The 6029-nt window shown below is 64.5% G+C and overlaps 1 pseudogene across 1 annotated transcript; it reads left to right on the forward strand.

Moving 5' to 3' along the window:
• Nucleotides 1-509: 509 nt before the first annotated feature.
• On the forward strand, nt 510-5194 carry LOC306957646 (inosine-5'-monophosphate dehydrogenase 1 pseudogene; annotated as a pseudogene). Its single transcript has 2 exons — nt 510-652; nt 5047-5194. The product of its transcript is annotated as an inosine-5'-monophosphate dehydrogenase 1 pseudogene (transcript).
• Nucleotides 5195-6029: the final 835 nt, after the last annotated feature.

The raw sequence follows: 6029 nt of genomic DNA on the forward strand, positions 1-6029 counted from the left end.
CCCATTTGGGGTCGTGGTCCCGTTCCCCTTTGGGGTCGTTGTCCAGTTCCTCATTTGGGGTCATTGTCCCGTCCCCCATTTGGGGTCGCCGTCCCGTTCCCCATTTGGGGTGGTGGTCCCGTTGAGGTCCCTGTTTGGGGTTGTGGTCCCGTTGGGGTCCCCATTTGGGGTCATGGTCCCGTTGGGGTCCCCATTTGGGGTGGTGGTCCCAATGGGGTCCCAATTTGGGGTTGTGGTCCCGTTGGGGTCCCCATTTGGGGTCATGGTCCCGTTGGGGTCCCTATTTGGGGTCGTGGTCCCAATGGGGTCCCAATTTGGGGTTGTGGTTCTGTTGGGGTCCCAATTAGGGGTCGTGGTGCCAATGGTGACCCCATTTGGAGTCGTGGTGCCAGTGGCGTCCCCGTTTGGGGTGGTGGTCCCAATGAGGTCCCCATTTGGGGTCGTGGTCCCAACGGGGTCCCAATTTGGGGTCGCCGTCCCGTTCCCCATGGGTCCCCTGTCGCGCAGTGATGCTGGGCTCCCTGCTTTCCGGCACCACCGAGGCTCCCGGCGATTTCTTCTTCCCTGAGGGCGCCGAGCTGAAGAAGCTCCGCGTCGAGCGGCCGCTGGAGGGCGCTCAGCCGGGGGGGGGCGGCCGGCAGCACGGCTACAGGTGGGGGGTGGGGGGGGCGGGGGGGGGACGGGGCGATTGGGGAGAATGGGGGCAACGGGAGCGGCGGGGTGACGGAGGGGACGGGGACAGCGGTGGCGATGGGGGCGATGGGGACGTTGGGGATGTTGGGGGGAAGGGGGGGCGGGGGGGCAATGGGGACTTTGGGAGTAATGGGGACGGGGGGGGACAACGGGGAACAAGGGGATAATGGGGACGGGGGGCTCAGTGGGGACAGTGGGGTCAATGGGGACATTGGGGTCAATGGGGACATTGGGGCCACGGCAGACAATGGGGACAGTGGTGACAATGGGGACAGGGGGATAATGGGGGTGGTGGGGGTCAGTGGGGACTGGGGGACAGTGGGGACAGGGGGGACAATGGGGGCAGTGGGGGTCAAAGGGGACAGGGGGGACAAGGGGGGGGCAATGGGGACAGTTGGGGTCAGGGGGGACGGGGGACAATGGGGGCAGTGGGGGTCAATGGGGACAGTTGGGGTCAGGGGGGACGGGGGACAATGGGGGCAGTGGGGGTCAATGGGGACAGGGGGGACAAGGGGGGGGCAATGGGGACAGTGGGCGTCAATGGGGACGGGGGATAATGGGGGTGGTGGGGGTCCGTGGGGACATTGGGGTCAATGGGGACATTGGGGCCACGGTAGACAATGGGGACAGTGGTGACAATGGGGACAGGGGGATAATGGGGGTGGTGGGGGTCAGTGGGGACTGGGGGACAGTGGGGACAGGGGGGACAATGGGGGCAGTGAGGGTCAATGGGGACGGGGGGGGATAATGGGGGACGGGGGGGTCAAAGGGGACGGGGTATAATGGGGGCAGTGGGGGTCAATGGGGACATTGGGGTCAATGGGGACATTGGGGCCACGGTAGACAGTGGGGACAGTGGTGACAATGGGGACAGGGGGATAATGGGGGCGGTGGGAGTCAGTGGGGACTGGGGGACAGTGGGGACAGGGGGGACAATGGGGGGGGCAATGGGGACAGTGGGCGTCAATGGGGACGGGGGATAATGGGGGTGGTGGGGGTCCGTGGGGACATTGGGGTCAATGGGGACATTGGGGCCACGGCAGACAATGGGGACAGTGGTGTCAATGGGGACAGGGGGATAATGGGGGTGGTGGGGGTCAGTGGGGACTGGGGGACAGTGGGGACTGGGGGACAGTGGGGACAGGGGGGACAATGGGGGCAGTGAGGGTCAATGGGGACGGGGGGGACAATGGGGGCAGTGGGGGTCAAAGGGGACGGGGGATAATGGGGGCAGTGGGGGTCAATGGGGACATTGGGGTCAATGGAGACACTGGGGCCACGGCAGACAATGGGGACAGTGGTGACAATGGGGACAGGGGGATAATGGGGGTGGTGGGGGTCAGTGGGGACTGGGGGACAGTGGGGACAGGGGGGACAATGGGGGGGGCATTGGGGACAGTGGGCATCAATGGGGACGGGGGATAATGGGGGTGGTGGGGGTCCGTGGGGACATTGGGGACATTGGGGCCACGGCAGACAATGGGGACAGTGGTGTCAATGGGGACAGGGGGATAATGGGGGCGGTGGGGGTCAGTGGGGACTGGGGGACAGTGGGGACAGTGGTGACAATGGGGACAGGGGGGGTCAATGGGGGCAGTTGGGGTCAGGGGGGACAGGGAGGACAATGGGGGCAGTGGGGGTCAATGGGGACAGGGGGGACAAGGGGGGGGCAATGGGGACAGTGGGCGTCAATGGGGACGGGGGATAATGGGGGCAGTGGGCGTCAGTGGGGACATTGGGGTCAATGGGGACATTGGGGCCACGGCAGACAATGGGGACAGTGGTGACAATGGGGACAGGGGGATAATGGGGGTGGTGGGGGTCAATGGGGACAGTGGGGGTCAGTGGGGACGTTGGGAATGTTGGGGGGAATGGGGGACGGGGGGACAATGGGGACTTTAGGAGTAATGGGGACGGGGGGGGGAAATGGGGACGGTGGGGGGACAACGGGGAACAAGGGGATAATGGGGACGGGGGGGGGTCAGTGGGGACAGTGGGGTCAATGGGGACATTGGGGTCAATGGGGACATTGGGGCCACGGTAGACAGTGGGGACAGTGGTATCAATGGGGACAGGGGGATAATGGGGGTGGTGGGGGTCAGTGGGGACTGGGGGACAGTGGGGACAGGGGGGACAATGGGGGCAGTGGGGGTCAATGGGGACAGTTGGGGTCAGGGGGGACAGGGGACAATGGGGGCAGTGGGGGTCAATGGGGACAGGGGGGACAAGGGGGGGGCAATGGGGACAGTGGGCGTCAATGGGGACGGGGGATAATGGGGGCAGTGGGGGTCAGTGGGGACATTGGGGTCAATGGAGACACTGGGGCCACGGCAGACAATGGGGACAGTGGTGACAATGGGGACAGGGGGATAATGGGGGTGGTGGGGGTCAATGGGGACTGGGGGACAGTGGGGACAGGGGGGACAATGGGGGGGGCATTGGGGACAGTGGGCGTCAATGGGGACAGTGGGGGATAATGGGGGACGGGGGGTAATGGGGGCAGTGGGGGTCAGTGGGGACAGGGGGGACAAGGGGGGCAGTGGGGGTCAATGGGGGCAGTTGGGGTCAGGGGGGGACGGAGGATAATGGGGGCAGTGGGGGTCAATGGGGACAGGGGGGACAAGGGGGGGCAATGGGGACAGTGGGCGTCAATGGGGACGGGGGATAATGGGGGTGGTGGGGGTCCGTGGGGACTGGGGGACAGTGGGGACAGGGGGGACAATGGGGGCAGTGGGGGTCAATGGGGGACAGGGGGGACAAGGGGGGGGCAATGGGGACAGTGGGGGTCAATGGGACGGGGGATAATGGGGGTGGTGGGGGTCCGTGGGGACATTGGGGACATTGGGGCCACGGCAGACAATGGGGACAGTGGTGTCAATGGGGACAGGGGGATAATGGGGGCGGTGGGGGTCAGTGGGGACTGGGGGACAGTGGGGACAAGTGGTGACAATGGGGACGGGGGGGTCAATGGGGGCAGTTGGGGTCAGGGGGGACAGGAGGACAATGGGGGCAGTGGGGGTCAATGGGGACAGGGGGGACAAGGGGGGGGCAATGGGGACAGTGGGCGTCAATGGGGACGGGGGATAATGGGGGCAGTGGGCGTCAGTGGGGACATTGGGGTCAATGGGGACATTGGGGCCACGGTAGACAATGGGGACAGTGGTGACAATGGGGACGGGGGGATAATGGGGGTGGTGGGGGTCAATGGGGACAGTGGGGGTCAGTGGGGACGTTGGGAATGTTGGGGGGAATGGGGGACGGGGGGACAATGGGGACTTTAGGAGTAATGGGGACGGGGGGGGGAAATGGGGACAGTGGGGAGACAACGGGGAACAAGGGGATAATGGGGATGGGGGGGGTCAGTGGGGACAGTGGGGACCAGGGGGACAATGGGGGCAGAGGGACAATTGGGGCTGTGGGGGTCAGTGGGGACTGGGGGACAGTGGGGACAGGGGGGACAATGGGGGCAGTGGGGGATAAAGGGGACATTGGGGGTCAATGGGGACATTGGGAATGTTGGGGGTAAGGGGGACAATGGGGTTCAGTGGGGACAGGGGGGACAATGGGGACAGGGGACAATGGGGATGGGGGATAATGGGGACGGGGGGAATAATGGGGACAGAGGAATAATGGGGAACAGAGGGACGATGGGGATGGGGGATAATGGGGGCAGTGGGGGATAAAGGGGACATTGGGGGTCAATGGAGACAGTGAGGACTGGGGATAATGGGGGCGGGGGGACAATGGGGACAGTGAGGACTGAGGGACAATGGGGACAGGGGGACAATGGGGACATTGGGGGATAATGGGGACATTGGGGGTCAATGGAGACAGTGAGGACTGGGGGACAATGGGGACAGGGGGACAATGGGGACGGGGGGATAATGGGGACAGTGGGACAATGGGGACATTGGGGATAAAGGGGACATTGGGGGTCAATGGAGACAGTGAGGACTGGGGACAATGGGGACAGGGGGACAATGGGGACATTGGGGGATAAAGGGGACATTGGGGATAAAGGGGACATTGGGGGTCAATGGAGACAGTGAGGACCGGGGGACAATGGGGACAGGGGGACAATGGGGACAGTGAGGACTGGGGGACAATGGGAACAGGGGGATGATGGGGACTGGGGGATAATGGGGACAGGGGGACAATGGGGACATTGGGGGACAGTGGGTGTCGGGAGGGGACACTGGGAAGTAATGGGGACATTGGGGATGTTGGGGGGCAACGAGGACGGGGGGGCATCGCTGGGAACCATTGGAGGCAATGGGGACAATGGGGACAACGAGGAGCAGGCACCGACCCCAACCCTCCCCACCCCCCACCCCCGCCTCCGTGTCCCCACAGCGATGGGGACAAGGGACAAATGGCGCAGGGCGTCCCGGGTCGCTGCAGGACAAGGGATCCGTGCAGAACTTCGGTGCCCTACCTCATCGCCGGCATCCAGCGCGGCTGCCAGGACGTGGGGGCGCGGAGTCTGAGTGCCCTGCGGTGAGACGGGGGGTGCGGGGGACAACGGGGACAATGGGGACACTGGGGACACTGGGGAGCTGTGGGATGGCGGGGACCATATGGACAATGGGGAGCACAGGGACAATGGGGAGCAGGAGACCTTAGGGACAGTGGGGAGTATGGGGACAGTGGGCACAATGGGGACCCTGGGGACAATGGGGACAGTGGGGCCCTGGGAACCAATGGGACAATGGGGAGCAGGGAGACCTTGGGGACAGTGGGGAGTATGGGGACAGTGGGGATAATGGGGACCCTGGGGACAATGGGGACAGTGGGGACAGTGGGGTAATGGGGACAGTGGGGACAGTGGGGACAGTGGGGCCCTGGGGACCAACATGGGACAATGGGGAGCACAGAGACCTTGGGACAGTGGGGATAATGGGGACCCTGGGGACAATGGGGACAGTGGGGTAATGGGGACCACAGGGACAATGGGGTCAGTGGGGACCTTGGGGACCAGTGGGACAATGGGGAGCAGGAGAACTTGGGGACAGTAGGGAGTATGGGAACAGAAGGGACAACGGGGACACTGGGGACACTGGGGAGCAGTGGGATGGCGGGGACCATATGGACAATGGGGAGCACAGGGACAATGGGGAGCAGGAGACCTTGGGGCAGTAGGGAGTATGGGGACAGTGGGGATAATGGGGACCCTGGGGACAATGGGGACAGTGGAGTAATGGGGACAATGGGGACAATGGGGACAGTGGGTTAATGGGGACAGTGGGGACAATGGGGACAGTGGGCACAATGGGGATAATGGGGACAGTGGGGATAATGGGGACAGTCGGGACAACGGGGACAGTGGGGATAATGGG

Source organism: Tetrao urogallus, assembly GCF_951394365.1.
Source record: "Tetrao urogallus genome assembly, contig: scaffold_265, whole genome shotgun sequence".
Taxonomy (NCBI): Eukaryota; Metazoa; Chordata; class Aves; order Galliformes; family Phasianidae; genus Tetrao; species Tetrao urogallus.